At 35.7% G+C, this 22,421-nt stretch overlaps 19 non-coding genes across 19 annotated transcripts; all 19 read right to left on the bottom strand.

Annotated features, from left to right (window-relative positions):
- Nucleotides 1–413: 413 nt before the first annotated feature.
- Nucleotides 414–532, bottom strand: LOC139507439 (5S ribosomal RNA). The gene has a single exon (XR_011660702.1). It is a non-coding gene; the product is annotated as a 5S ribosomal RNA (ribosomal RNA).
- Nucleotides 533–674: 142 nt separating this feature from the next.
- LOC139507451 (5S ribosomal RNA) lies at nucleotides 675–793 on the bottom strand. Its single transcript, XR_011660714.1, has one exon. It is a non-coding gene; the product is annotated as a 5S ribosomal RNA (ribosomal RNA).
- Nucleotides 794–2,787: 1,994 nt separating this feature from the next.
- Nucleotides 2,788–2,906, bottom strand: LOC139507457 (5S ribosomal RNA). Its single transcript, XR_011660719.1, has one exon. It is a non-coding gene; the product is annotated as a 5S ribosomal RNA (ribosomal RNA).
- Nucleotides 2,907–3,048: 142 nt separating this feature from the next.
- Nucleotides 3,049–3,167, bottom strand: LOC139507458 (5S ribosomal RNA). Its single transcript, XR_011660720.1, has one exon. It is a non-coding gene; the product is annotated as a 5S ribosomal RNA (ribosomal RNA).
- Nucleotides 3,168–5,162: 1,995 nt separating this feature from the next.
- Nucleotides 5,163–5,281, bottom strand: LOC139507459 (5S ribosomal RNA). Its single transcript, XR_011660721.1, has one exon. It is a non-coding gene; the product is annotated as a 5S ribosomal RNA (ribosomal RNA).
- Nucleotides 5,282–5,423: 142 nt separating this feature from the next.
- LOC139507440 (5S ribosomal RNA) lies at nucleotides 5,424–5,542 on the bottom strand. Its single transcript, XR_011660703.1, has one exon. It is a non-coding gene; the product is annotated as a 5S ribosomal RNA (ribosomal RNA).
- A 1,995-nt stretch (nucleotides 5,543–7,537) lies between these two features.
- LOC139507441 (5S ribosomal RNA) lies at nucleotides 7,538–7,656 on the bottom strand. Its single transcript, XR_011660704.1, has one exon. It is a non-coding gene; the product is annotated as a 5S ribosomal RNA (ribosomal RNA).
- A 142-nt stretch (nucleotides 7,657–7,798) lies between these two features.
- Nucleotides 7,799–7,917, bottom strand: LOC139507442 (5S ribosomal RNA). Its single transcript, XR_011660705.1, has one exon. It is a non-coding gene; the product is annotated as a 5S ribosomal RNA (ribosomal RNA).
- Nucleotides 7,918–9,911: 1,994 nt separating this feature from the next.
- LOC139507443 (5S ribosomal RNA) lies at nucleotides 9,912–10,030 on the bottom strand. Its single transcript, XR_011660706.1, has one exon. It is a non-coding gene; the product is annotated as a 5S ribosomal RNA (ribosomal RNA).
- Nucleotides 10,031–10,172: 142 nt separating this feature from the next.
- On the bottom strand, nucleotides 10,173–10,291 carry LOC139507445 (5S ribosomal RNA). The gene has a single exon (XR_011660707.1). It is a non-coding gene; the product is annotated as a 5S ribosomal RNA (ribosomal RNA).
- A 1,995-nt stretch (nucleotides 10,292–12,286) lies between these two features.
- LOC139507446 (5S ribosomal RNA) lies at nucleotides 12,287–12,405 on the bottom strand. Its single transcript, XR_011660708.1, has one exon. It is a non-coding gene; the product is annotated as a 5S ribosomal RNA (ribosomal RNA).
- A 142-nt stretch (nucleotides 12,406–12,547) lies between these two features.
- On the bottom strand, nucleotides 12,548–12,666 carry LOC139507447 (5S ribosomal RNA). Its single transcript, XR_011660709.1, has one exon. It is a non-coding gene; the product is annotated as a 5S ribosomal RNA (ribosomal RNA).
- Nucleotides 12,667–14,661: 1,995 nt separating this feature from the next.
- LOC139507448 (5S ribosomal RNA) lies at nucleotides 14,662–14,780 on the bottom strand. The gene has a single exon (XR_011660710.1). It is a non-coding gene; the product is annotated as a 5S ribosomal RNA (ribosomal RNA).
- Nucleotides 14,781–14,922: 142 nt separating this feature from the next.
- Nucleotides 14,923–15,041, bottom strand: LOC139507449 (5S ribosomal RNA). Its single transcript, XR_011660711.1, has one exon. It is a non-coding gene; the product is annotated as a 5S ribosomal RNA (ribosomal RNA).
- A 1,996-nt stretch (nucleotides 15,042–17,037) lies between these two features.
- Nucleotides 17,038–17,156, bottom strand: LOC139507450 (5S ribosomal RNA). Its single transcript, XR_011660713.1, has one exon. It is a non-coding gene; the product is annotated as a 5S ribosomal RNA (ribosomal RNA).
- Nucleotides 17,157–17,298: 142 nt separating this feature from the next.
- Nucleotides 17,299–17,417, bottom strand: LOC139507452 (5S ribosomal RNA). Its single transcript, XR_011660715.1, has one exon. It is a non-coding gene; the product is annotated as a 5S ribosomal RNA (ribosomal RNA).
- A 2,280-nt stretch (nucleotides 17,418–19,697) lies between these two features.
- Nucleotides 19,698–19,816, bottom strand: LOC139507453 (5S ribosomal RNA). The gene has a single exon (XR_011660716.1). It is a non-coding gene; the product is annotated as a 5S ribosomal RNA (ribosomal RNA).
- Nucleotides 19,817–19,958: 142 nt separating this feature from the next.
- On the bottom strand, nucleotides 19,959–20,077 carry LOC139507454 (5S ribosomal RNA). Its single transcript, XR_011660717.1, has one exon. It is a non-coding gene; the product is annotated as a 5S ribosomal RNA (ribosomal RNA).
- Nucleotides 20,078–22,071: 1,994 nt separating this feature from the next.
- On the bottom strand, nucleotides 22,072–22,190 carry LOC139507456 (5S ribosomal RNA). Its single transcript, XR_011660718.1, has one exon. It is a non-coding gene; the product is annotated as a 5S ribosomal RNA (ribosomal RNA).
- Between the last annotated feature and the right edge of the window lie 231 nt (nucleotides 22,191–22,421).

The raw sequence follows: 22,421 nt of genomic DNA on the forward strand, positions 1-22,421 counted from the left end.
ATAATGATTTTTTTTTAGCTGATCAGAATCCTTTCAGAAAAATAGTGAATCATATATGCCCTGGTAAAAAAAAAAGAGGCGATTTCAAATGACGACAAATGGCGGATACCATATTATCACAGACGACCTTTACGAGACCTAATTTAAAAAAAAGAAATATATGTAGCCACATGCATGTGGAAGGAGTGGAATTCTTAAGTGTATCTAACTTGACTTGCATGTATTTCACGTAAAAATATTTCACCATGCAGATGGGTATTGAAAAATAAATAAATTTATGAATGATTTATTTTCTGTTTTCTTCATTCATTGATAGCTAGATATGTTGAATATTACATCCAAGTAAATTAGTTAAAAAAAAATCATACAACAATTATGTTTGGTAGGAATGCAAAATTATAAGTAAAAAAAAATGTCTACAACACCCGGTATTCCCAGGCGGTCACCCATCCAAGTACTAACCGGGCTCGACGTTGCTTAACTTCGGTGATCGGACGAGAACCGGTGTTTTCAACGTGATATGGTCGTAGACACAGAAGTGTTAAATTTTTTGATATATAAGGTTAGGTAGTAGCATTTTTGAACAAAATTTATATAAAATAGATTTTTTTCAGAAGCAAAACTTTACAATAATAATATGTTTGGTAGAAATTCAAAATTATAGGTACAAAAAATGTCTACAACACCCGGTATTCCCAGGCGGTCACCCATCCAAGTACTAACCGGGCTCGACGTTGCTTAACTTCGGTGATCGGACGAGAACCGGTGTTTTCAACGTGATATGGTCGTAGACACAGAAGTGTTAAAATTTTTGATATATAAAGTTAGGAAGTAAAGCAATTTTGAACAGATCTAGAATTTGTATAAAAAAAAGATTTTTTTCAGGTTTAAGATAGAAGCAAAACTAAATACTTACTGCACGATCCAGAGTGGAAGATAGTAAAACTTAGCAAGTACACATGGACTTTATAGTAAAAAAAAATTGCAGAGAAGAAAGAGAGATTTAGAATATGGGACAAGCTGTATTTTATTTGTGACTAATACCATGCAACAATTTCAGACTCTTTTTGAAAAAATTTGGTAGCCCTTAAAAGGGCTGTTTAAGCTTTAAAAGCATCATGATGCTTCCTTCATTTACTTCTTCTTTGGTGTCTTTGCCTTCTTTGGTTTAGCTGCAGCCTTTGTCTTCTTGGGAGATTTTGTGGCTTTCTTTGCAGATTTGGCAGCAGGTTTTGCAGCAGGTTTCTTTGCAGCTGGTTTCTTTGCTTTTGGTTTAGCTGCTTTCTTTTCACCTGCTGGTTTCTTGCTGCAGGTTTCTTTGCGGCAGTCTTTTTGGTAGGTGGTCTTTGCCTTCTTTGGCTTGGCGGCTTTAGGTTTAACTACTTTCTTTGCTGGTTTCTTAGCTGGTTTAGCCACTTCCCCAATCTTAAAGCTTCCAGAAGCGCCGGTACCCTTCGACTGTTTCAAGCTATTGCTCTTCACTCCTGATTTCAGAGCTAACTTCAAGTGAGTGTTGACTGTTTTTGCATCGCTACCAACGCTGAAGTTTGCTAAGATATACTTAAGGATGGCTTGACGGCTGGAGCCTCCACGCTCTTTCAAAGCAGATATAGCCTTTCCGACCATCTCGCTGTATTTTGGATGAGTAGCTACTTTCTTTGGTTTAGCTGCAGCTTTCTTCTTTGGTGACTTAGCTGGGGTCTTTACTACTGGTGCTGGTGCGTCTGACATTTTGCGGCTTTGGTTGTTGAACGATGTGTGCGAATGAACGACAGATTACAATGATATGCAATTCGCACTGACACAGAGTGTAATTATCTATCTAACGCGGACCTCGACGAGAGCACCCTTAAACTTTCATGACAATCTAATTCAAACAGATCGACAAGAAAATCTGTGTGCTTGTTCGACAAGTTTTAATCATTTGTTTCAAATAAATTGTACTTTTTGATATATAAATCATACACGAAAATCTTCAGCAGGAATTTTTCTTTCAGAATATGTCATAAGAATTAAACAAAATACCACGAGTGAAGAAATATTTACGATTAATGTACAACTTGTCAATTTCTCTCGTGCGATTCTTCCTCAGAAAACGTGTTGTATTATTTCACAAAAACTAGATTGTGCCGTAAAACTGATATACATTTGTAGTAAAATCATTTCTTTATATGTTTTTGCTTTCAGATATACGTAGAAATAAAGAGACTTCCCAGAAATTTAGATTTTGCCTTCGATATGAAAGCACACAAAGATGGCAAACTTCGAAACCGGGACTTCCTTGACCGAGATGAAAGACGTTTCAAATATTCGAATTTTTTACTAGAACTTTACAAGATATAATTAGTATTTATTGTTTATTATTTGTTTTTGCTATAATGATTTTTTTTTAGCTGATCAGAATCCTTTCAGAAAAATAGTGAATCATATATGCCCTGGTAAAAAAAAAAGAGGCGATTTCAAATGACGACAAATGGCGGATACCATATTATCACAGACGACCTTTACGAGACCTAATTTAAAAAAAGAAATATATGTAGCCACATGCATGTGGAAGGAGTGGAATTCTTAAGTGTATCTAACTTGACTTGCATGTATTTCACGTAAAAATATTTCACCATGCAGATGGGTATTGAAAAATAAATAAATTTATGAATGATTTATTTTCTGTTTTCTTCATTCATTGATAGCTAGATATGTTGAATATTACATCCAAGTAAATTAGTTAAAAAAAAATCATACAACAATTATGTTTGGTAGGAATGCAAAATTATAAGTAAAAAAAAATGTCTACAACACCCGGTATTCCCAGGCGGTCACCCATCCAAGTACTAACCGGGCTCGACGTTGCTTAACTTCGGTGATCGGACGAGAACCGGTGTTTTCAACGTGATATGGTCGTAGACACAGAAGTGTTAAATTTTTTGATATATAAGGTTAGGTAGTAGCATTTTTGAACAAAATTTATATAAAATAGATTTTTTTCAGAAGCAAAACTTTACAATAATAATATGTTTGGTAGAAATTCAAAATTATAGGTACAAAAAATGTCTACAACACCCGGTATTCCCAGGCGGTCACCCATCCAAGTACTAACCGGGCTCGACGTTGCTTAACTTCGGTGATCGGACGAGAACCGGTGTTTTCAACGTGATATGGTCGTAGACACAGAAGTGTTAAAATTTTTGATATATAAAGTTAGGAAGTAAAGCAATTTTGAACAGATCTAGAATTTGTATAAAAAAAAGATTTTTTTCAGGTTTAAGATAGAAGCAAAACTAAATACTTACTGCACGATCCAGAGTGGAAGATAGTAAAACTTAGCAAGTACACATGGACTTTATAGTAAAAAAAAATTGCAGAGAAGAAAGAGAGATTTAGAATATGGGACAAGCTGTATTTTATTTGTGACTAATACCATGCAACAATTTCAGACTCTTTTTGAAAAAATTTGGTAGCCCTTAAAAGGGCTGTTTAAGCTTTAAAAGCATCATGATGCTTCCTTCATTTACTTCTTCTTTGGTGTCTTTGCCTTCTTTGGTTTAGCTGCAGCCTTTGTCTTCTTGGGAGATTTTGTGGCTTTCTTTGCAGATTTGGCAGCAGGTTTTGCAGCAGGTTTCTTTGCAGCTGGTTTCTTTGCTTTTGGTTTAGCTGCTTTCTTTTCACCTGCTGGTTTCTTTGCTGCAGGTTTCTTTGCGGCAGTCTTTTTGGTAGGTGTCTTTGCCTTCTTTGGCTTGGCGGCTTTAGGTTTAACTACTTTCTTTGCTGGTTTCTTAGCTGGTTTAGCCACTTCCCCAATCTTAAAGCTTCCAGAAGCGCCGGTACCCTTCGACTGTTTCAAGCTATTGCTCTTCACTCCTGATTTCAGAGCTAACTTCAAGTGAGTGTTGACTGTTTTTGCATCGCTACCAACGCTGAAGTTTGCTAAGATATACTTAAGGATGGCTTGACGGCTGGAGCCTCCACGCTCTTTCAAAGCAGATATAGCCTTTCCGACCATCTCGCTGTATTTTGGATGAGTAGCTACTTTCTTTGGTTTAGCTGCAGCTTTCTTCTTTGGTGACTTAGCTGGGGTCTTTACTACTGGTGCTGGTGCGTCTGACATTTTGCGGCTTTGGTTGTTGAACGATGTGTGCGAATGAACGACAGATTACAATGATATGCAATTCGCACTGACACAGAGTGTAATTATCTATCTAACGCGGACCTCGACGAGAGCACCCTTAAACTTTCATGACAATCTAATTCAAACAGATCGACAAGAAAATCTGTGTGCTTGTTCGACAAGTTTTAATCATTTGTTTCAAATAAATTGTACTTTTTGATATATAAATCATACACGAAAATCTTCAGCAGGAATTTTTCTTTCAGAATATGTCATAAGAATTAAACAAAATACCACGAGTGAAGAAATATTTACGATTAATGTACAACTTGTCAATTTCTCTCGTGCGATTCTTCCTCAGAAAACGTGTTGTATTATTTCACAAAAACTAGATTGTGCCGTAAAACTGATATACATTTGTAGTAAAATCATTTCTTTATATGTTTTTGCTTTCAGATATACGTAGAAATAAAGAGACTTCCCAGAAATTTAGATTTTGCCTTCGATATGAAAGCACACAAAGATGGCAAACTTCGAAACCGGGACTTCCTTGACCGAGATGAAAGACGTTTCAAATATTCGAATTTTTTACTAGAACTTTACAAGATATAATTAGTATTTATTGTTTATTATTTGTTTTTGCTATAATGATTTTTTTTTAGCTGATCAGAATCCTTTCAGAAAAATAGTGAATCATATATGCCCTGGTAAAAAAAAAAGAGGCGATTTCAAATGACGACAAATGGCGGATACCATATTATCACAGACGACCTTTACGAGACCTAATTTAAAAAAAAGAAATATATGTAGCCACATGCATGTGGAAGGAGTGGAATTCTTAAGTGTATCTAACTTGACTTGCATGTATTTCACGTAAAAATATTTCACCATGCAGATGGGTATTGAAAAATAAATAAATTTATGAATGATTTATTTTCTGTTTTCTTCATTCATTGATAGCTAGATATGTTGAATATTACATCCAAGTAAATTAGTTAAAAAAAAATCATACAACAATTATGTTTGGTAGGAATGCAAAATTATAAGTAAAAAAAAATGTCTACAACACCCGGTATTCCCAGGCGGTCACCCATCCAAGTACTAACCGGGCTCGACGTTGCTTAACTTCGGTGATCGGACGAGAACCGGTGTTTTCAACGTGATATGGTCGTAGACACAGAAGTGTTAAATTTTTTGATATATAAGGTTAGGTAGTAGCATTTTTGAACAAAATTTATATAAAATAGATTTTTTTCAGAAGCAAAACTTTACAATAATAATATGTTTGGTAGAAATTCAAAATTATAGGTACAAAAAATGTCTACAACACCCGGTATTCCCAGGCGGTCACCCATCCAAGTACTAACCGGGCTCGACGTTGCTTAACTTCGGTGATCGGACGAGAACCGGTGTTTTCAACGTGATATGGTCGTAGACACAGAAGTGTTAAAATTTTTGATATATAAAGTTAGGAAGTAAAGCAATTTTGAACAGATCTAGAATTTGTATAAAAAAAAGATTTTTTTCAGGTTTAAGATAGAAGCAAAACTAAATACTTACTGCACGATCCAGAGTGGAAGATAGTAAAACTTAGCAAGTACACATGGACTTTATAGTAAAAAAAAATTGCAGAGAAGAAAGAGAGATTTAGAATATGGGACAAGCTGTATTTTATTTGTGACTAATACCATGCAACAATTTCAGACTCTTTTTGAAAAAATTTGGTAGCCCTTAAAAGGGCTGTTTAAGCTTTAAAAGCATCATGATGCTTCCTTCATTTACTTCTTCTTTGGTGTCTTTGCCTTCTTTGGTTTAGCTGCAGCCTTTGTCTTCTTGGGAGATTTTGTGGCTTTCTTTGCAGATTTGGCAGCAGGTTTTGCAGCAGGTTTCTTTGCAGCTGGTTTCTTTGCTTTTGGTTTAGCTGCTTTCTTTTCACCTGCTGGTTTCTTTGCTGCAGGTTTCTTTGCGGCAGTCTTTTTGGTAGGTGTCTTTGCCTTCTTTGGCTTGGCGGCTTTAGGTTTAACTACTTTCTTTGCTGGTTTCTTAGCTGGTTTAGCCACTTCCCCAATCTTAAAGCTTCCAGAAGCGCCGGTACCCTTCGACTGTTTCAAGCTATTGCTCTTCACTCCTGATTTCAGAGCTAACTTCAAGTGAGTGTTGACTGTTTTTGCATCGCTACCAACGCTGAAGTTTGCTAAGATATACTTAAGGATGGCTTGACGGCTGGAGCCTCCACGCTCTTTCAAAGCAGATATAGCCTTTCCGACCATCTCGCTGTATTTTGGATGAGTAGCTACTTTCTTTGGTTTAGCTGCAGCTTTCTTCTTTGGTGACTTAGCTGGGGTCTTTACTACTGGTGCTGGTGCGTCTGACATTTTGCGGCTTTGGTTGTTGAACGATGTGTGCGAATGAACGACAGATTACAATGATATGCAATTCGCACTGACACAGAGTGTAATTATCTATCTAACGCGGACCTCGACGAGAGCACCCTTAAACTTTCATGACAATCTAATTCAAACAGATCGACAAGAAAATCTGTGTGCTTGTTCGACAAGTTTTAATCATTTGTTTCAAATAAATTGTACTTTTTGATATATAAATCATACACGAAAATCTTCAGCAGGAATTTTTCTTTCAGAATATGTCATAAGAATTAAACAAAATACCACGAGTGAAGAAATATTTACGATTAATGTACAACTTGTCAATTTCTCTCGTGCGATTCTTCCTCAGAAAACGTGTTGTATTATTTCACAAAAACTAGATTGTGCCGTAAAACTGATATACATTTGTAGTAAAATCATTTCTTTATATGTTTTTGCTTTCAGATATACGTAGAAATAAAGAGACTTCCCAGAAATTTAGATTTTGCCTTCGATATGAAAGCACACAAAGATGGCAAACTTCGAAACCGGGACTTCCTTGACCGAGATGAAAGACGTTTCAAATATTCGAATTTTTTACTAGAACTTTACAAGATATAATTAGTATTTATTGTTTATTATTTGTTTTTGCTATAATGATTTTTTTTTAGCTGATCAGAATCCTTTCAGAAAAATAGTGAATCATATATGCCCTGGTAAAAAAAAAAGAGGCGATTTCAAATGACGACAAATGGCGGATACCATATTATCACAGACGACCTTTACGAGACCTAATTTAAAAAAAAGAAATATATGTAGCCACATGCATGTGGAAGGAGTGGAATTCTTAAGTGTATCTAACTTGACTTGCATGTATTTCACGTAAAAATATTTCACCATGCAGATGGGTATTGAAAAATAAATAAATTTATGAATGATTTATTTTCTGTTTTCTTCATTCATTGATAGCTAGATATGTTGAATATTACATCCAAGTAAATTAGTTAAAAAAAAATCATACAACAATTATGTTTGGTAGGAATGCAAAATTATAAGTAAAAAAAAATGTCTACAACACCCGGTATTCCCAGGCGGTCACCCATCCAAGTACTAACCGGGCTCGACGTTGCTTAACTTCGGTGATCGGACGAGAACCGGTGTTTTCAACGTGATATGGTCGTAGACACAGAAGTGTTAAATTTTTTGATATATAAGGTTAGGTAGTAGCATTTTTGAACAAAATTTATATAAAATAGATTTTTTTCAGAAGCAAAACTTTACAATAATAATATGTTTGGTAGAAATTCAAAATTATAGGTACAAAAAATGTCTACAACACCCGGTATTCCCAGGCGGTCACCCATCCAAGTACTAACCGGGCTCGACGTTGCTTAACTTCGGTGATCGGACGAGAACCGGTGTTTTCAACGTGATATGGTCGTAGACACAGAAGTGTTAAAATTTTTGATATATAAAGTTAGGAAGTAAAGCAATTTTGAACAGATCTAGAATTTGTATAAAAAAAAGATTTTTTTCAGGTTTAAGATAGAAGCAAAACTAAATACTTACTGCACGATCCAGAGTGGAAGATAGTAAAACTTAGCAAGTACACATGGACTTTATAGTAAAAAAAAATTGCAGAGAAGAAAGAGAGATTTAGAATATGGGACAAGCTGTATTTTATTTGTGACTAATACCATGCAACAATTTCAGACTCTTTTTGAAAAAATTTGGTAGCCCTTAAAAGGGCTGTTTAAGCTTTAAAAGCATCATGATGCTTCCTTCATTTACTTCTTCTTTGGTGTCTTTGCCTTCTTTGGTTTAGCTGCAGCCTTTGTCTTCTTGGGAGATTTTGTGGCTTTCTTTGCAGATTTGGCAGCAGGTTTTGCAGCAGGTTTCTTTGCAGCTGGTTTCTTTGCTTTTGGTTTAGCTGCTTTCTTTTCACCTGCTGGTTTCTTTGCTGCAGGTTTCTTTGCGGCAGTCTTTTTGGTAGGTGTCTTTGCCTTCTTTGGCTTGGCGGCTTTAGGTTTAACTACTTTCTTTGCTGGTTTCTTAGCTGGTTTAGCCACTTCCCCAATCTTAAAGCTTCCAGAAGCGCCGGTACCCTTCGACTGTTTCAAGCTATTGCTCTTCACTCCTGATTTCAGAGCTAACTTCAAGTGAGTGTTGACTGTTTTTGCATCGCTACCAACGCTGAAGTTTGCTAAGATATACTTAAGGATGGCTTGACGGCTGGAGCCTCCACGCTCTTTCAAAGCAGATATAGCCTTTCCGACCATCTCGCTGTATTTTGGATGAGTAGCTACTTTCTTTGGTTTAGCTGCAGCTTTCTTCTTTGGTGACTTAGCTGGGGTCTTTACTACTGGTGCTGGTGCGTCTGACATTTTGCGGCTTTGGTTGTTGAACGATGTGTGCGAATGAACGACAGATTACAATGATATGCAATTCGCACTGACACAGAGTGTAATTATCTATCTAACGCGGACCTCGACGAGAGCACCCTTAAACTTTCATGACAATCTAATTCAAACAGATCGACAAGAAAATCTGTGTGCTTGTTCGACAAGTTTTAATCATTTGTTTCAAATAAATTGTACTTTTTGATATATAAATCATACACGAAAATCTTCAGCAGGAATTTTTCTTTCAGAATATGTCATAAGAATTAAACAAAATACCACGAGTGAAGAAATATTTACGATTAATGTACAACTTGTCAATTTCTCTCGTGCGATTCTTCCTCAGAAAACGTGTTGTATTATTTCACAAAAACTAGATTGTGCCGTAAAACTGATATACATTTGTAGTAAAATCATTTCTTTATATGTTTTTGCTTTCAGATATACGTAGAAATAAAGAGACTTCCCAGAAATTTAGATTTTGCCTTCGATATGAAAGCACACAAAGATGGCAAACTTCGAAACCGGGACTTCCTTGACCGAGATGAAAGACGTTTCAAATATTCGAATTTTTTACTAGAACTTTACAAGATATAATTAGTATTTATTGTTTATTATTTGTTTTTGCTATAATGATTTTTTTTTAGCTGATCAGAATCCTTTCAGAAAAATAGTGAATCATATATGCCCTGGTAAAAAAAAAAGAGGCGATTTCAAATGACGACAAATGGCGGATACCATATTATCACAGACGACCTTTACGAGACCTAATTTAAAAAAAAGAAATATATGTAGCCACATGCATGTGGAAGGAGTGGAATTCTTAAGTGTATCTAACTTGACTTGCATGTATTTCACGTAAAAATATTTCACCATGCAGATGGGTATTGAAAAATAAATAAATTTATGAATGATTTATTTTCTGTTTTCTTCATTCATTGATAGCTAGATATGTTGAATATTACATCCAAGTAAATTAGTTAAAAAAAATCATACAACAATTATGTTTGGTAGGAATGCAAAATTATAAGTAAAAAAAAATGTCTACAACACCCGGTATTCCCAGGCGGTCACCCATCCAAGTACTAACCGGGCTCGACGTTGCTTAACTTCGGTGATCGGACGAGAACCGGTGTTTTCAACGTGATATGGTCGTAGACACAGAAGTGTTAAATTTTTTGATATATAAGGTTAGGTAGTAGCATTTTTGAACAAAATTTATATAAAATAGATTTTTTTCAGAAGCAAAACTTTACAATAATAATATGTTTGGTAGAAATTCAAAATTATAGGTACAAAAAATGTCTACAACACCCGGTATTCCCAGGCGGTCACCCATCCAAGTACTAACCGGGCTCGACGTTGCTTAACTTCGGTGATCGGACGAGAACCGGTGTTTTCAACGTGATATGGTCGTAGACACAGAAGTGTTAAAATTTTTGATATATAAAGTTAGGAAGTAAAGCAATTTTGAACAGATCTAGAATTTGTATAAAAAAAAGATTTTTTTCAGGTTTAAGATAGAAGCAAAACTAAATACTTACTGCACGATCCAGAGTGGAAGATAGTAAAACTTAGCAAGTACACATGGACTTTATAGTAAAAAAAAATTGCAGAGAAGAAAGAGAGATTTAGAATATGGGACAAGCTGTATTTTATTTGTGACTAATACCATGCAACAATTTCAGACTCTTTTTGAAAAAATTTGGTAGCCCTTAAAAGGGCTGTTTAAGCTTTAAAAGCATCATGATGCTTCCTTCATTTACTTCTTCTTTGGTGTCTTTGCCTTCTTTGGTTTAGCTGCAGCCTTTGTCTTCTTGGGAGATTTTGTGGCTTTCTTTGCAGATTTGGCAGCAGGTTTTGCAGCAGGTTTCTTTGCAGCTGGTTTCTTTGCTTTTGGTTTAGCTGCTTTCTTTTCACCTGCTGGTTTCTTTGCTGCAGGTTTCTTTGCGGCAGTCTTTTTGGTAGGTGTCTTTGCCTTCTTTGGCTTGGCGGCTTTAGGTTTAACTACTTTCTTTGCTGGTTTCTTAGCTGGTTTAGCCACTTCCCCAATCTTAAAGCTTCCAGAAGCGCCGGTACCCTTCGACTGTTTCAAGCTATTGCTCTTCACTCCTGATTTCAGAGCTAACTTCAAGTGAGTGTTGACTGTTTTTGCATCGCTACCAACGCTGAAGTTTGCTAAGATATACTTAAGGATGGCTTGACGGCTGGAGCCTCCACGCTCTTTCAAAGCAGATATAGCCTTTCCGACCATCTCGCTGTATTTTGGATGAGTAGCTACTTTCTTTGGTTTAGCTGCAGCTTTCTTCTTTGGTGACTTAGCTGGGGTCTTTACTACTGGTGCTGGTGCGTCTGACATTTTGCGGCTTTGGTTGTTGAACGATGTGTGCGAATGAACGACAGATTACAATGATATGCAATTCGCACTGACACAGAGTGTAATTATCTATCTAACGCGGACCTCGACGAGAGCACCCTTAAACTTTCATGACAATCTAATTCAAACAGATCGACAAGAAAATCTGTGTGCTTGTTCGACAAGTTTTAATCATTTGTTTCAAATAAATTGTACTTTTTGATATATAAATCATACACGAAAATCTTCAGCAGGAATTTTTCTTTCAGAATATGTCATAAGAATTAAACAAAATACCACGAGTGAAGAAATATTTACGATTAATGTACAACTTGTCAATTTCTCTCGTGCGATTCTTCCTCAGAAAACGTGTTGTATTATTTCACAAAAACTAGATTGTGCCGTAAAACTGATATACATTTGTAGTAAAATCATTTCTTTATATGTTTTTGCTTTCAGATATACGTAGAAATAAAGAGACTTCCCAGAAATTTAGATTTTGCCTTCGATATGAAAGCACACAAAGATGGCAAACTTCGAAACCGGGACTTCCTTGACCGAGATGAAAGACGTTTCAAATATTCGAATTTTTTACTAGAACTTTACAAGATATAATTAGTATTTATTGTTTATTATTTGTTTTTGCTATAATGATTTTTTTTTAGCTGATCAGAATCCTTTCAGAAAAATAGTGAATCATATATGCCCTGGTAAAAAAAAAAGAGGCGATTTCAAATGACGACAAATGGCGGATACCATATTATCACAGACGACCTTTACGAGACCTAATTTAAAAAAAAGAAATATATGTAGCCACATGCATGTGGAAGGAGTGGAATTCTTAAGTGTATCTAACTTGACTTGCATGTATTTCACGTAAAAATATTTCACCATGCAGATGGGTATTGAAAAATAAATAAATTTATGAATGATTTATTTTCTGTTTTCTTCATTCATTGATAGCTAGATATGTTGAATATTACATCCAAGTAAATTAGTTAAAAAAAAATCATACAACAATTATGTTTGGTAGGAATGCAAAATTATAAGTAAAAAAAAATGTCTACAACACCCGGTATTCCCAGGCGGTCACCCATCCAAGTACTAACCGGGCTCGACGTTGCTTAACTTCGGTGATCGGACGAGAACCGGTGTTTTCAACGTGATATGGTCGTAGACACAGAAGTGTTAAATTTTTTGATATATAAGGTTAGGTAGTAGCATTTTTGAACAAAATTTATATAAAATAGATTTTTTTCAGAAGCAAAACTTTACAATAATAATATGTTTGGTAGAAATTCAAAATTATAGGTACAAAAAATGTCTACAACACCCGGTATTCCCAGGCGGTCACCCATCCAAGTACTAACCGGGCTCGACGTTGCTTAACTTCGGTGATCGGACGAGAACCGGTGTTTTCAACGTGATATGGTCGTAGACACAGAAGTGTTAAAATTTTTGATATATAAAGTTAGGAAGTAAAGCAATTTTGAACAGATCTAGAATTTGTATAAAAAAAAGATTTTTTTCAGGTTTAAGATAGAAGCAAAACTAAATACTTACTGCACGATCCAGAGTGGAAGATAGTAAAACTTAGCAAGTACACATGGACTTTATAGTAAAAAAAAATTGCAGAGAAGAAAGAGAGATTTAGAATATGGGACAAGCTGTATTTTATTTGTGACTAATACCATGCAACAATTTCAGACTCTTTTTGAAAAAATTTGGTAGCCCTTAAAAGGGCTGTTTAAGCTTTAAAAGCATCATGATGCTTCCTTCATTTACTTCTTCTTTGGTGTCTTTGCCTTCTTTGGTTTAGCTGCAGCCTTTGTCTTCTTGGGAGATTTTGTGGCTTTCTTTGCAGATTTGGCAGCAGGTTTTGCAGCAGGTTTCTTTGCAGCTGGTTTCTTTGCTTTTGGTTTAGCTGCTTTCTTTTCACCTGCTGGTTTCTTTGCTGCAGGTTTCTTTGCGGCAGTCTTTTTGGTAGGTGTCTTTGCCTTCTTTGGCTTGGCGGCTTTAGGTTTAACTACTTTCTTTGCTGGTTTCTTAGCTGGTTTAGCCACTTCCCCAATCTTAAAGCTTCCAGAAGCGCCGGTACCCTTCGACTGTTTCAAGCTATTGCTCTTCACTCCTGATTTCAGAGCTAACTTCAAGTGAGTGTTGACTGTTTTTGCATCGCTACCAACGCTGAAGTTTGCTAAGATATACTTAAGGATGGCTTGACGGCTGGAGCCTCCACGCTCTTTCAAAGCAGATATAGCCTTTCCGACCATCTCGCTGTATTTTGGATGAGTAGCTACTTTCTTTGGTTTAGCTGCAGCTTTCTTCTTTGGTGACTTAGCTGGGGTCTTTACTACTGGTGCTGGTGCGTCTGACATTTTGCGGCTTTGGTTGTTGAACGATGTGTGCGAATGAACGACAGATTACAATGATATGCAATTCGCACTGACACAGAGTGTAATTATCTATCTAACGCGGACCTCGACGAGAGCACCCTTAAACTTTCATGACAATCTAATTCAAACAGATCGACAAGAAAATCTGTGTGCTTGTTCGACAAGTTTTAATCATTTGTTTCAAATAAATTGTACTTTTTGATATATAAATCATACACGAAAATCTTCAGCAGGAATTTTTCTTTCAGAATATGTCATAAGAATTAAACAAAATACCACGAGTGAAGAAATATTTACGATTAATGTACAACTTGTCAATTTCTCTCGTGCGATTCTTCCTCAGAAAACGTGTTGTATTATTTCACAAAAACTAGATTGTGCCGTAAAACTGATATACATTTGTAGTAAAATCATTTCTTTATATGTTTTTGCTTTCAGATATACGTAGAAATAAAGAGACTTCCCAGAAATTTAGATTTTGCCTTCGATATGAAAGCACACAAAGATGGCAAACTTCGAAACCGGGACTTCCTTGACCGAGATGAAAGACGTTTCAAATATTCGAATTTTTTACTAGAACTTTACAAGATATAATTAGTATTTATTGTTTATTATTTGTTTTTGCTATAATGATTTTTTTTTAGCTGATCAGAATCCTTTCAGAAAAATAGTGAATCATATATGCCCTGGTAAAAAAAAAAGAGGCGATTTCAAATGACGACAAATGGCGGATACCATATTATCACAGACGACCTTTACGAGACCTAATTTAAAAAAAAGAAATATATGTAGCCACATGCATGTGGAAGGAGTGGAATTCTTAAGTGTATCTAACTTGACTTGCATGTATTTCACGTAAAAATATTTCACCATGCAGATGGGTATTGAAAAATAAATAAATTTATGAATGATTTATTTTCTGTTTTCTTCATTCATTGATAGCTAGATATGTTGAATATTACATCCAAGTAAATTAGTTAAAAAAAAATCATACAACAATTATGTTTGGTAGGAATGCAAAATTATAAGTAAAAAAAAATGTCTACAACACCCGGTATTCCCAGGCGGTCACCCATCCAAGTACTAACCGGGCTCGACGTTGCTTAACTTCGGTGATCGGACGAGAACCGGTGTTTTCAACGTGATATGGTCGTAGACACAGAAGTGTTAAATTTTTTGATATATAAGGTTAGGTAGTAGCATTTTTGAACAAAATTTATATAAAATAGATTTTTTTCAGAAGCAAAACTTTACAATAATAATATGTTTGGTAGAAATTCAAAATTATAGGTACAAAAAATGTCTACAACACCCGGTATTCCCAGGCGGTCACCCATCCAAGTACTAACCGGGCTCGACGTTGCTTAACTTCGGTGATCGGACGAGAACCGGTGTTTTCAACGTGATATGGTCGTAGACACAGAAGTGTTAAAATTTTTGATATATAAAGTTAGGAAGTAAAGCAATTTTGAACAGATCTAGAATTTGTATAAAAAAAAGATTTTTTTCAGGTTTAAGATAGAAGCAAAACTAAATACTTACTGCACGATCCAGAGTGGAAGATAGTAAAACTTAGCAAGTACACATGGACTTTATAGTAAAAAAAAATTGCAGAGAAGAAAGAGAGATTTAGAATATGGGACAAGCTGTATTTTATTTGTGACTAATACCATGCAACAATTTCAGACTCTTTTTGAAAAAATTTGGTAGCCCTTAAAAGGGCTGTTTAAGCTTTAAAAGCATCATGATGCTTCCTTCATTTACTTCTTCTTTGGTGTCTTTGCCTTCTTTGGTTTAGCTGCAGCCTTTGTCTTCTTGGGAGATTTTGTGGCTTTCTTTGCAGATTTGGCAGCAGGTTTTGCAGCAGGTTTCTTTGCAGCTGGTTTCTTTGCTTTTGGTTTAGCTGCTTTCTTTTCACCTGCTGGTTTCTTTGCTGCAGGTTTCTTTGCGGCAGTCTTTTTGGTAGGTGTCTTTGCCTTCTTTGGCTTGGCGGCTTTAGGTTTAACTACTTTCTTTGCTGGTTTCTTAGCTGGTTTAGCCACTTCCCCAATCTTAAAGCTTCCAGAAGCGCCGGTACCCTTCGACTGTTTCAAGCTATTGCTCTTCACTCCTGATTTCAGAGCTAACTTCAAGTGAGTGTTGACTGTTTTTGCATCGCTACCAACGCTGAAGTTTGCTAAGATATACTTAAGGATGGCTTGACGGCTGGAGCCTCCACGCTCTTTCAAAGCAGATATAGCCTTTCCGACCATCTCGCTGTATTTTGGATGAGTAGCTACTTTCTTTGGTTTAGCTGCAGCTTTCTTCTTTGGTGACTTAGCTGGGGTCTTTACTACTGGTGCTGGTGCGTCTGACATTTTGCGGCTTTGGTTGTTGAACGATGTGTGCGAATGAACGACAGATTACAATGATATGCAATTCGCACTGACACAGAGTGTAATTATCTATCTAACGCGGACCTCGACGAGAGCACCCTTAAACTTTCATGACAATCTAATTCAAACAGATCGACAAGAAAATCTGTGTGCTTGTTCGACAAGTTTTAATCATTTGTTTCAAATAAATTGTACTTTTTGATATATAAATCATACACGAAAATCTTCAGCAGGAATTTTTCTTTCAGAATATGTCATAAGAATTAAACAAAATACCACGAGTGAAGAAATATTTACGATTAATGTACAACTTGTCAATTTCTCTCGTGCGATTCTTCCTCAGAAAAACGTGTTGTATTATTTCACAAAAACTAGATTGTGCCGTAAAACTGATATACATTTGTAGTAAAATCATTTCTTTATATGTTTTTGCTTTCAGATATACGTAGAAATAAAGAGACTTCCCAGAAATTTAGATTTTGCCTTCGATATGAAAGCACACAAAGATGGCAAACTTCGAAACCGGGACTTCCTTGACCGAGATGAAAGACGTTTCAAATATTCGAATTTTTTACTAGAACTTTACAAGATATAATTAGTATTTATTGTTTATTATTTGTTTTTGCTATAATGATTTTTTTTTAGCTGATCAGAATCCTTTCAGAAAAATAGTGAATCATATATGCCCTGGTAAAAAAAAAAGAGGCGATTTCAAATGACGACAAATGGCGGATACCATATTATCACAGACGACCTTTACGAGACCTAATTTAAAAAAAAGAAATATATGTAGCCACATGCATGTGGAAGGAGTGGAATTCTTAAGTGTATCTAACTTGACTTGCATGTATTTCACGTAAAAATATTTCACCATGCAGATGGGTATTGAAAAATAAATAAATTTATGAATGATTTATTTTCTGTTTTCTTCATTCATTGATAGCTAGATATGTTGAATATTACATCCAAGTAAATTAGTTAAAAAAAAATCATACAACAATTATGTTTGGTAGGAATGCAAAATTATAAGTAAAAAAAAATGTCTACAACACCCGGTATTCCCAGGCGGTCACCCATCCAAGTACTAACCGGGCTCGACGTTGCTTAACTTCGGTGATCGGACGAGAACCGGTGTTTTCAACGTGATATGGTCGTAGACACAGAAGTGTTAAATTTTTTGATATATAAGGTTAGGTAGTAGCATTTTTGAACAAAATTTATATAAAATAGATTTTTTTCAGAAGCAAAACTTTACAATAATAATATGTTTGGTAGAAATTCAAAATTATAGGTACAAAAAATGTCTACAACACCCGGTATTCCCAGGCGGTCACCCATCCAAGTACTAACCGGGCTCGACGTTGCTTAACTTCGGTGATCGGACGAGAACCGGTGTTTTCAACGTGATATGGTCGTAGACACAGAAGTGTTAAAATTTTTGATATATAAAGTTAGGAAGTAAAGCAATTTTGAACAGATCTAGAATTTGTATAAAAAAAAGATTTTTTTCAGGTTTAAGATAGAAGCAAAACTAAATACTTACTGCACGATCCAGAGTGGAAGATAGTAAAACTTAGCAAGTACACATGGACTTTATAGTAAAAAAAAATTGCAGAGAAGAAAGAGAGATTTAGAATATGGGACAAGCTGTATTTTATTTGTGACTAATACCATGCAACAATTTCAGACTCTTTTTGAAAAAATTTGGTAGCCCTTAAAAGGGCTGTTTAAGCTTTAAAAGCATCATGATGCTTCCTTCATTTACTTCTTCTTTGGTGTCTTTGCCTTCTTTGGTTTAGCTGCAGCCTTTGTCTTCTTGGGAGATTTTGTGGCTTTCTTTGCAGATTTGGCAGCAGGTTTTGCAGCAGGTTTCTTTGCAGCTGGTTTCTTTGCTTTTGGTTTAGCTGCTTTCTTTTCACCTGCTGGTTTCTTTGCTGCAGGTTTCTTTGCGGCAGTCTTTTTGGTAGGTGTCTTTGCCTTCTTTGGCTTGGCGGCTTTAGGTTTAACTACTTTCTTTGCTGGTTTCTTAGCTGGTTTAGCCACTTCCCCAATCTTAAAGCTTCCAGAAGCGCCGGTACCCTTCGACTGTTTCAAGCTATTGCTCTTCACTCCTGATTTCAGAGCTAACTTCAAGTGAGTGTTGACTGTTTTTGCATCGCTACCAACGCTGAAGTTTGCTAAGATATACTTAAGGATGGCTTGACGGCTGGAGCCTCCACGCTCTTTCAAAGCAGATATAGCCTTTCCGACCATCTCGCTGTATTTTGGATGAGTAGCTACTTTCTTTGGTTTAGCTGCAGCTTTCTTCTTTGGTGACTTAGCTGGGGTCTTTACTACTGGTGCTGGTGCGTCTGACATTTTGCGGCTTTGGTTGTTGAACGATGTGTGCGAATGAACGACAGATTACAATGATATGCAATTCGCACTGACACAGAGTGTAATTATCTATCTAACGCGGACCTCGACGAGAGCACCCTTAAACTTTCATGACAATCTAAGGGAGCTACCATTTGATTTTTATGGGGGGGCTAGGATGAAATTTGAAAAAAATAGGCAGGACAGGAGTTTTGAGTAAAAAAAAAAGGCAGGATGAGCAACTTGGTAAAAAAAAAGGCAGGATGACAATTTGTGTAAAAAAAGTCAGGATAAACTAGTAAAAAAAAAGGCAGGACCGAATAGAGTAAGAAATAAAAAGGCAGGACAGAGATTACAACTAAAAAAAAAAAGCAGGACAAAATTTTTCATCCTAGCCCCCCCATAAAAATCAAATGGTAGCTCCCTAATTCAAACAGATCGACAAGAAAATCTGTGTGCTTGTTCGACAAGTTTTAATCATTTGTTTCAAATAAATTGTACTTTTTGATATATAAATCATACACGAAAATCTTCAGCAGGAATTTTTCTTTCAGAATATGTCATAAGAATTAAACAAAATACCACGAGTGAAGAAATATTTACGATTAATGTACAACTTGTCAATTTCTCTCGTGCGATTCTTCCTCAGAAAACGTGTTGTATTATTTCACAAAAACTAGATTGTGCCGTAAAACTGATATACATTTGTAGTAAAATCATTTCTTTATATGTTTTTGCTTTCAGATATACGTAGAAATAAAGAGACTTCCCAGAAATTTAGATTTTGCCTTCGATATGAAAGCACACAAAGATGGCAAACTTCGAAACCGGGACTTCCTTGACCGAGATGAAAGACGTTTCAAATATTCGAATTTTTTACTAGAACTTTACAAGATATAATTAGTATTTATTGTTTATTATTTGTTTTTGCTATAATGATTTTTTTTTAGCTGATCAGAATCCTTTCAGAAAAATAGTGAATCATATATGCCCTGGTAAAAAAAAAAGAGGCGATTTCAAATGACGACAAATGGCGGATACCATATTATCACAGACGACCTTTACGAGACCTAATTTAAAAAAAAGAAATATATGTAGCCACATGCATGTGGAAGGAGTGGAATTCTTAAGTGTATCTAACTTGACTTGCATGTATTTCACGTAAAAATATTTCACCATGCAGATGGGTATTGAAAAATAAATAAATTTATGAATGATTTATTTTCTGTTTTCTTCATTCATTGATAGCTAGATATGTTGAATATTACATCCAAGTAAATTAGTTAAAAAAAAATCATACAACAATTATGTTTGGTAGGAATGCAAAATTATAAGTAAAAAAAAATGTCTACAACACCCGGTATTCCCAGGCGGTCACCCATCCAAGTACTAACCGGGCTCGACGTTGCTTAACTTCGGTGATCGGACGAGAACCGGTGTTTTCAACGTGATATGGTCGTAGACACAGAAGTGTTAAATTTTTTGATATATAAGGTTAGGTAGTAGCATTTTTGAACAAAATTTATATAAAATAGATTTTTTTCAGAAGCAAAACTTTACAATAATAATATGTTTGGTAGAAATTCAAAATTATAGGTACAAAAAATGTCTACAACACCCGGTATTCCCAGGCGGTCACCCATCCAAGTACTAACCGGGCTCGACGTTGCTTAACTTCGGTGATCGGACGAGAACCGGTGTTTTCAACGTGATATGGTCGTAGACACAGAAGTGTTAAAATTTTTGATATATAAAGTTAGGAAGTAAAGCAATTTTGAACAGATCTAGAATTTGTATAAAAAAAAGATTTTTTTCAGGTTTAAGATAGAAGCAAAACTAAATACTTACTGCACGATCCAGAGTGGAAGATAGTAAAACTTAGCAAGTACACATGGACTTTATAGTAAAAAAAAATTGCAGAGAAGAAAGAGAGATTTAGAATATGGGACAAGCTGTATTTTATTTGTGACTAATACCATGCAACAATTTCAGACTCTTTTTGAAAAAATTTGGTAGCCCTTAAAAGGGCTGTTTAAGCTTTAAAAGCATCATGATGCTTCCTTCATTTACTTCTTCTTTGGTGTCTTTGCCTTCTTTGGTTTAGCTGCAGCCTTTGTCTTCTTGGGAGATTTTGTGGCTTTCTTTGCAGATTTGGCAGCAGGTTTTGCAGCAGGTTTCTTTGCAGCTGGTTTCTTTGCTTTTGGTTTAGCTGCTTTCTTTTCACCTGCTGGTTTCTTTGCTGCAGGTTCTTTGCGGCAGTCTTTTTGGTAGGTGTCTTTGCCTTCTTTGGCTTGGCGGCTTTAGGTTTAACTACTTTCTTTGCTGGTTTCTTAGCTGGTTTAGCCACTTCCCCAATCTTAAAGCTTCCAGAAGCGCCGGTACCCTTCGACTGTTTCAAGCTATTGCTCTTCACTCCTGATTTCAGAGCTAACTTCAAGTGAGTGTTGACTGTTTTTGCATCGCTACCAACGCTGAAGTTTGCTAAGATATACTTAAGGATGGCTTGACGGCTGGAGCCTCCACGCTCTTTCAAAGCAGATATAGCCTTTCCGACCATCTCGCTGTATTTTGGATGAGTAGCTACTTTCTTTGGTTTAGCTGCAGCTTTCTTCTTTGGTGACTTAGCTGGGGTCTTTACTACTGGTGCTGGTGCGTCTGACATTTTGCGGCTTTGGTTGTTGAACGATGTGTGCGAATGAACGACAGATTACAATGATATGCAATTCGCACTGACACAGAGTGTAATTATCTATCTAACGCGGACCTCGACGAGAGCACCCTTAAACTTTCATGACAATCTAATTCAAACAGATCGACAAGAAAATCTGTGTGCTTGTTCGACAAGTTTTAATCATTTGTTTCAAATAAATTGTACTTTTTGATATATAAATCATACACGAAAATCTTCAGCAGGAATTTTTCTTTCAGAATATGTCATAAGAATTAAACAAAATACCACGAGTGAAGAAATATTTACGATTAATGTACAACTTGTCAATTTCTCTCGTGCGATTCTTCCTCAGAAAACGTGTTGTATTATTTCACAAAAACTAGATTGTGCCGTAAAACTGATATACATTTGTAGTAAAATCATTTCTTTATATGTTTTTGCTTTCAGATATACGTAGAAATAAAGAGACTTCCCAGAAATTTAGATTTTGCCTTCGATATGAAAGCACACAAAGATGGCAAACTTCGAAACCGGGACTTCCTTGACCGAGATGAAAGACGTTTCAAATATTCGAATTTTTTACTAGAACTTTACAAGATATAATTAGTATTTATTGTTTATTATTTGTTTTTGCTATAATGATTTTTTTTTAGCTGATCAGAATCCTTTCAGAAAAATAGTGAATCATATATGCCCTGGTAAAAAAAAAAGAGGCGATTTCAAATGACGACAAATGGCGGATACCATATTATCACAGACGACCTTTACGAGACCTAATTTAAAAAAAAGAAATATATGTAGCCACATGCATGTGGAAGGAGTGGAATTCTTAAGTGTATCTAACTTGACTTGCATGTATTTCACGTAAAAATATTTCACCATGCAGATGGGTATTGAAAAATAAATAAATTTATGAATGATTTATTTTCTGTTTTCTTCATTCATTGATAGCTAGATATGTTGAATATTACATCCAAGTAAATTAGTTAAAAAAAAATCATACAACAATTATGTTTGGTAGGAATGCAAAATTATAAGTAAAAAAAAATGTCTACAACACCCGGTATTCCCAGGCGGTCACCCATCCAAGTACTAACCGGGCTCGACGTTGCTTAACTTCGGTGATCGGACGAGAACCGGTGTTTTCAACGTGATATGGTCGTAGACACAGAAGTGTTAAATTTTTTGATATATAAGGTTAGGTAGTAGCATTTTTGAACAAAATTTATATAAAATAGATTTTTTTCAGAAGCAAAACTTTACAATAATAATATGTTTGGTAGAAATTCAAAATTATAGGTACAAAAAATGTCTACAACACCCGGTATTCCCAGGCGGTCACCCATCCAAGTACTAACCGGGCTCGACGTTGCTTAACTTCGGTGATCGGACGAGAAC

Source organism: Mytilus edulis, unplaced genomic scaffold (assembly GCF_963676685.1).
Source record: "Mytilus edulis unplaced genomic scaffold, xbMytEdul2.2 SCAFFOLD_1658, whole genome shotgun sequence".
In the NCBI taxonomy this organism is placed as follows: domain Eukaryota; kingdom Metazoa; phylum Mollusca; class Bivalvia; order Mytilida; family Mytilidae; genus Mytilus; species Mytilus edulis.